The following is an 8,012-nucleotide window of genomic DNA, read 5'->3' as shown; positions in this document are numbered from 1 at the left end:
TATAGAACCACATCAGTTGTAACTTTGAGCAGAACTAATTAGCTGAGCTCCTGTCTCACAGCAGCAGACATGGAAAAGTCTGTTCCTGTCATTGGGCAGAACAATAGCTGATCAGTCTGACTGAAAGTTGAGGTCAGAATGGTTCAGAAAGGATACTGTGGCCACACATGGAGAAAAAGCTCTGTAAAAGAAACATCCACATCCACAATTGCAATTTCACGGTCTGTGGGAAGAACTTGGGGTACATGCACATATATTCCTGCCTCACCCACCCACGATGAGATGTGGAGTGTCCCTACAGTTTGTACATCCTTCTGATCTGGTAGATTCGAATGACGGGTTCAGATCACAGACTATCACCAAATGAGTACACGAGGAGAAGGAAAAAAACAAACATCTCCGAGTTCCTTTCCCTGAACCACCCTGTACGGCTGGGCTGGCCATTGAGTTCTCACACTTCCCATTGCGGTGTTGTCTACTGTTCTTCCTGAAGGGCCCTAGGGTCTGTAGGAGCCATCAAATGAGCTCCCGCACTAGAGGTAAGCAAATGGTTCCATACACGCCAGGGAGTGGCAGAGAATTGCTTGCCATCCTGATGCGGCACTCAGGAGCCAGGGGACTTCATATCTGAGTTACAACAAGGGATGTGCTGTGGCGGAAGCTTGGTTTTGTGCCCGAGTTTATACTTTAACGCTGAGGTGGTTTCACTTGGGAAGAAGACAAAAATCCCAAACATTTTGTTTCATGCAATTTCGTGCCCCAGAAGTGTCTGTTTCCGCTGATTCCATTCAGCCACACTGAGGGCTTTGCCTGCACTGCAGTGATTAATGAACACTGTATTTTGCTTATAGCAAAAATGGAAAAAATTAGCAGCAGGGCATAGCATGGTAACTCTTCCAGTGTTAGAAATAACATCCGGAGGTGTTCATTCTGAGTCGATGGAAGAATCCGGCGTCAACTGAACAGTAGTGATGGAAATAACTGGCCAATTCAGTCCAACAACTGGTCAGTGACTATTCAACTCCTGTGGGTAAAGACTTGACTCTTTCTAACAAGCTGTATTATTGCAGTGTTTAAAGGGCGACCTTTCTCCTCAAAATATATTTCTATCAAATTTTTTCTAACATATAGTGTTTCTAATATACTTTGCAAATTCCTGATAGTGCTTGATAATCTATGCTTTATAACCTCTTCACAAAAATATGTTGTTTCTCCATAGACTCCTAGGTGACAGAAACAGAGGAGGTCATCTAGTCCTTTACTCTGCTATTTCCTCCACTGTCATTTCTACTATTGTCTAGAATGTGATATAAGCTGGAAAAGACTGGAATAATTTTGAAATCACAAGTGACTCTCTGGCCCTTTCAAAACACATCAAGGCTCTCAATAACTGAAACAAACATGTGAATCAAAATGTCAGAAATGTAAGCTATAGCACATCCATACATGTCCTAAATGTCACCATTCGCTACAGGATTAGTAGGGTGCAATCTCTTAGTAGCAATTGAAAAATTATATGTGATCAATAAACCAGCATGTTCCTCACTCAAAACTCTCATCTTAAAAAGTGAGGAGAGGGGCTGGCCCCATGGCCTAGTGGTTAAGTTCAGCATGCTCTGCTTCGGAGGCCCAGGTTTGGTCCCCGGGCATGGAACTGCACCACTCAGTGGCAGCCATGCTGTGGCGGTGACCCACAGATAAAACAGAGGAAGACTGGCACAGATGTTAGCTCAGGACCAATCTTCCTCAGCAAAAAAAAAAAAAAAAAAAGGAGAGGCTGTGGACAGAGCAGTAGACAGTGAAACATTCATTAGCTTCTTTCTATTGTAAAAAAAAAAAAAAAAAAGACACCAAAGAAACATTTAAGAAAACTGTTCAATCCAAGAAAGTACTATCTGAATAAAGTCAGAACCACTTTTCCCTCGGCAGTGTTGCTTCAGCAGCCAGTTAGAAAGATGAAGGCTTTTTCCAGAACGTGAGTAGGAACGAGTTTAGTCATATAGCCTTCTGATGTCATGTAACAAAATAATCAAACATGTACTATTAGACAAGATAAAAGAGAGCATGGGAGTTACAGCAAGGGTTTATTCAAGAAAAACCAGTTTGAGAAAAGACAACTCATGTAAAAACAAAGAGGGAAAATGCTTCAGGAGTAGGGGATATCAATTTGAGTGTCACAGAAACCTAAAGTGTTATCCCTGGGAAGGAAAATACCATTGATAATAAAACCTGTTGTTTTAACTTTTTCCGGAACTCAGAAAATGAACCATCATTATGTAAAAGCTCCAAGAAAAAATGAGCACGTCTGACAGACTCTCCACTCTCCTTCAGTTCTGTCATTAACTCTGAATGGAGATTTATGAGGACAGAGAAATTAGAGTGAGCAAAGCTACAGCGAATGGATTTGTGGGGAAGCCCTGTGCTAGATGATTAAGGTAGAGTTGAGAGGGAGTTGGCTGTGTATTTCCTAAAGGAAAGTAGAAGTTGGCCATGTGGAATTTTCTAGAAGTTGCCTTCATTTCATGACAAAGAATTCTTCTCTGTTTTAAACGCACTTAGTATTTTTGAATGAGTGGCACCCTTAGAAACTGAACAGACTATTCCCCACACGTTTTTTAAAGGAGACTGATAGTTCTCTGTCATACGCCGAAAATAAATACATTTTAGTCATTCAATAAAGACCATACAATGCTTATGAAATCGCCAGAGAAAACAACAGTCCTGCCAAGAACAAACAGGTGAAATGCCAAGCGTCTCTGCAATTCTAGTTTTTGCCCAAGTGCTAGAAGTGTTGGCAGACATGGGCACAGGGCCCTGATAATAAGCAAATGAACACGTTTAACCTCTGGGCCAGATGAGCTGTATGGAAGGGTCATGTCAGATTGTGTAATGTCTAGGGGAAGCCACATAAGATGTCACTACAAACTAGGCTGGTATCCGTCAAATACTAGATTCACCAGCTTCTAGGAAATGCACTACTATCCAATTAAGTGACTTTCTAACAGGAAAAAGAATAAGATAATTCTGTTTCAGTGAGCTATCACTTTTGGAGAGTGTATTTCATGGAAAGCAAAACTATCGAGTTAGGAGAGATTTATAGAGATCATTTAGACCAAGTTGCTCAATTTACAAATGGATAAACTGAGCTCCAAGCAAGGGAAGTGATTTCCTCTAGGAAGATGCATAGAAAAGCAGAGACCTACCTGAGCGGCCCTGTATCTACACATGCTTGCAGAGAGCTGTTTGCAAAATGTTCCAAAGAGCTTTCCTGAAGATGCTTCTAGATTTCCTTCCACTGGATACCTCCTAATTCTTATTCAAAATTCAAAATCCTCCCCGACATTTCCACTCAGGGCTTTTCATGAGGAAAGCAGAGTGTATATTGTAGGTAACAGTGATAAATGCAAAAGAAGCTAAAGGCAAATCAAGGATGATTCAAATTTACTTATGACCTAAACCCAAATTAAACCCATGTGGACCAAGGTGTCTTCTTACAAGTTGAGCAGAGGGCTGTGACCATCTCCTTTCCATCTTGCATAAAGCATATTTTACTCAGTAGCAAAACTCCCATTTAATAGCCTGATAGATGAATTAACAGAGTGCTAAATTAAATGAATTTCATCTATAATATTAATTATTTCTTCATCATGGAAGAATGCCACCATAGCCTTATTTTAAGCTATGTAGTCCATTCTGCTTTCAGAATGTCTTCCATTCCGCTTTCTTTCAGGCAAGAGACACCCTTTCTTGCCATAGAAAGAGTATCTCATTCTGTCACTGACTAGCCGTGCAACTTCACACAAGACACAGTTCCTCTGAGTTTCAATTTCCTCATGTATAAAACACAGTTTGCAGAAAGAGTTAAATCAGATCAGTATGCAAAAGTGCTTGACATGTAGGAGGTGTTGAATATGTCCGATAGTTGAATATGAATGTTTGGGAAAGCATTATCTTCTGATACCAACCTGGAATAGGTTCCTGTAGAAGGAAATAGAATAAAAACAGAAAATTCTCTTTTTCAGGCTCATAAACAACTTTAAAACAACAAAGGAGCATAGCAGTGAAAACATGAATAAAATAATGTAACCTCGCCCTGTTCCATAGGCCTGGATTTACCACCAGATTATTCTTTCTTCCTGTATAGGATTATGTGTGAATCAAGTATCTAAAGCTGGCACAGCCCTGGGCGCTTCATAGATAGCATGGGTATTAGTGGCTATTAAAGTCATACATCCATACCCATACACGTAAGTGCCATACACGTATACACACATGCACAGGAGCTTGCCGTGAGAAATATAGCCTAATGCTACATTTGGTTTAAACTATGCAGTGTTTTATTGTCTGTGCCTTTTGATTCTCTACTTGCACCCTGTATATCAGAGGTCATCCTGTTTCTCAGTCGATAATTGTTGGTTTCAAGGAACAGGAATCTATTTAAGCAAGCTTAAACAGAAAGAAATTTTGTATAAGTCTGCAACAAACAATCTCGTGGAAATCCAAGGACAACCCACAAAGCCTAGTTGGGGACCCCAGGAACTGGAAATTTACCTATTAAGTCAGAAACCATGGTTGTTCACTCTGTCTCAAAAAATCCTCTCTCATCTCTGCCTCTCCGCCTCCTCTCTCTCTCTCAACTCACTTCCTCTGCTTTCATATGACCCAATTTGGCTCAAGCAGCCATTCAGGTCAATCGTCTGCCCATTTTCTAACTAGGTCTATGTATCTGATTTCAAATTCTTGAAAAAGAGCACTGGTTAGTCAACGGATTAGCATCTTGAGGTGTGTCCAATCACGTGTGTCTGGGAGTGGGGTGCAGAGCCACTGAACTATTCCATCCTCGTGAACAGGACTGGCTGTGATAAAAGAAGACGTTGGATTTGGACAAGCAACTCGATTAAACATGATATCTTTGCTGCTTTCAAAGCCATGACTTTTCAGATGAAATAAACCTTAAAGCCACGAGTTTTTCTTTTTCCAAATGAAATAAACCTGGAAAATATGGCCTTACAAAGTCATTGGTTTATACTAACCTTGACATGTAAATCATCCACGGCATGCCAATTTTATTACATCATCATCAATATCATTTTTATGCTAAAAACACTCTAATCCAACAAGTAGGACCCAATACTTCATTGGTTAATCAAAGCGATTGAAACAATCATTAAAATATGTTGCATATCTTAGATATTTTAACAAATATTTTTTGATAACAGGTTGATTAGTGGATAGCTTCACCCTTCTAGGGCCCAATACACGGATTCTATGATTTTTTTTCTACCCCTAGCCTTTTCCTTACGTATGGGTTGACTTTTGGAGTTTCGCACTATCTTGCTTGCACATGTCACATCCATAATAATTTCCAGTTTGGGTTCCTTTAAAGTGGAATGAGAACTGAAAAAAACCTATGAGGCGAAGTGATATGATATCCGAGATTTGCTTCAAAATAATTGTGGCGAGGGAGTGGGTGGGGTATAGCTGAATCCAGATTGACGTGTGTGGATAATTGTTGGAGCTAGGTGATGAGGATATCATGTTAATTATACTAGACTCTCTAATTTTAGATATGTTTGAAAATGTCCATAAAATGAAGTAAAAAAACAAAACATATGAAGCAATCTGAATGCAGAATCTTCTTAATTATTACAATTTCCCTCTTTTATTTTTTTCTCACCCATGCCTAATTTGACAGATTTTTTTTAGCACCCTGCCTTTACGGAGTTTTACAAAGGCATTTAGCCTAGATTTCATTGAAGCAACTACTCACTTTGCATTCATATTTCATCAGTTTACATAATATTTAATTAAATCACATAATTACATTATTATCTACAGCTGGCATAAATAGATTTGGAACAAACTCAACTAATTTGCAGTAAGCATGCAACTCGAATGGTTGAAGCAGTAGCTGGGCAGACGAGACACTGCTAAGCACACTACTTCTAACCACACTACTAACCAGCAGCAGTTCCTGTACCAGTGCCATTGGGCACCGGGTCTTACTGAGTGTCAATTAATCCAGCAAGCGGATTCAGTGGAAGTTCACTAAGAGAGAATCCACCGCGGTGTTGTTATTATTATCATCATTATGTGTTCTTTTACATTTTTCAAACTTTAATTCTGAATTCAATTCATTCTCTTCATGATCTCAAACTTGAGACAGTCGAAGACTTTATGCTTGCCTCAAATGATCTTCTGGGGTGTGATGATAGCAATGGGACCCATTTTTCCAGCTACTTATATTTGGCAAGCACACAGAGTAGGGGTGGTTAATTTCCACATTCCTACTTTGTGTTTTTCCACTTTCTCACAACTTAGCTTACTCACCTAAACAACAACAACAAAAAAATAGAAGTTAGGTTGTTTTAGGAGCATTGGCTTTAGCAAGAAGCCTGATTACACTTGCTAAGGCTCCTAGTAGCAATATCAAGGAATTAATTAAAATGCTGAAACCAGAGTACCTACCCAGAGAGACAAAGAATGAGTGTGCTGGTAGTCCCCAGTTCTTGTTGAAATACCTTAAGGAAGAAAGTCAGTTTTTATTTCACTATGCGGGGTGACAAAAGGTAATGTGACACACCAATTTTTTTTTTAATGATAAAACTGTAGGCACCAAAATTCCCTCATTCTCCTCCTCCCTCCATGACACCTCATAAAACTGCTTCCAGAATGAACTACTCGTACTGCCCGTTGAGTTTCTTTTATTAAACTCATAGCTGCGGATGTTGGAAAGGACGGCTTTCTCTTTGTTTAAACCACTTTAGGATGACTCACTCCTGAACACACAGAAGCAAGGCAATTTGCGCCTCCATTTTCCATCTCGGGCGTGCAGCAGCCACGTGCATTCTGAGTCACGCAGAGTCCACTCTTCAGAAGGCATGCTGTAAGCTCAGAGGGGCTAATAATCAAATTAGGCTGCTAACAAATGGCAATTTATAATGCTGAAACTAACGAGAGGTCAAAGAACTAAGCTCTGCAAGGAGTTTTAATTATCCTGTCCTTGGTGACTCCACAAGAACATTTTTAAAAGAACGCTGTCACCAGTATTCAACTGATACTCTTGGTTTCGTTAAGAAGATTTACATAACCTATTATCTAAACGGGAAATATGCACTTGTTTTCCAAGTAGAGGGGGGATCTGAAACCTTCTCTTTAGAGTTGGAAAGCAAGCCCTGTCTTGGTCTAATATTCAGTTAGAATACCAGTCATGGAATCCTCTCCTTCCCACAGCGCTAATGAATGGAGAAACAAGAGACCCTCTCTTCAAGGAAATCTCTAGATTGCATAGCATATAGGAAGAGAAGAACTGTAACAAACAAACCGACGACAAGAGATTTTTCTGCCCTTATTTCTTATGCCATTTCATTTTTTTACTTTTCTTTTTCTTGCCACTTTGTTTGGTTTTAATGACATCCTGACGCTCAGGCCTTGACTGTGTGCTTCCGCAGTGGGTGCAGCCTTTCCTTTCACTCCTGTTTCTTGGTTTTCAAGCTTCTCCTCGTGCTTGTTGAATCAGCGAGGCAAGGCATGCGTTTTCTTGGGCCATAGATCCAGAGCCTTGTACTTCTTGCCCTTTAGAGGGTTCTCCTTGCGAGTCTGGTTAATGACAGTGAGAATGCTGGTGATGGATTCATGAACAACTTTAATGTTGAAGAGCTTAGACGCCACACGGCCTGTTACTTTGGCTACGTTCGTCTGTGACAGCTCTACCTTCAGTCATCCAGTTGTTTCAGCAGCTCCTACTTCTTCTTGCCAGGAAGGTCTCTGGCCTTACTCTTGGCCATGGCTGCAGGAGCGCTGTGGCCGCCTGCTCCAAGGAAAAGAGCATTTTTTGCTTCATATTTGTACTTCCCTCTGTCACGTATACATCTACACACACCAGCACGACCATCACACCCACCACTCCTGCAGGTCAAGATACTCCTCAGTTTTCGTGAGCTAACTTCTTTCTGGGCTGGGTTTGGGACAGCTTTGTTTATTTGGAGGGGTATAGCAAAACTAATTAAAGA

The 8,012-nt window shown here is 40.4% G+C and overlaps 1 pseudogene; it reads right to left on the bottom strand.

The window, feature by feature from the left end:
* Nucleotides 1-7,424: 7,424 nt before the first annotated feature.
* Nucleotides 7,425-7,787, bottom strand: LOC139081148 (large ribosomal subunit protein uL29-like; annotated as a pseudogene).
* Between the last annotated feature and the right edge of the window lie 225 nt (nucleotides 7,788-8,012).

Source organism: Equus przewalskii, chromosome X (genome assembly GCF_037783145.1).
Source record: "Equus przewalskii isolate Varuska chromosome X, EquPr2, whole genome shotgun sequence".
Taxonomy (NCBI): domain Eukaryota; kingdom Metazoa; phylum Chordata; class Mammalia; order Perissodactyla; family Equidae; genus Equus; species Equus przewalskii.
Note: the sequence above shows the minus strand (reverse complement) of the source record. Positions and strands in the feature narration are given on the sequence as shown.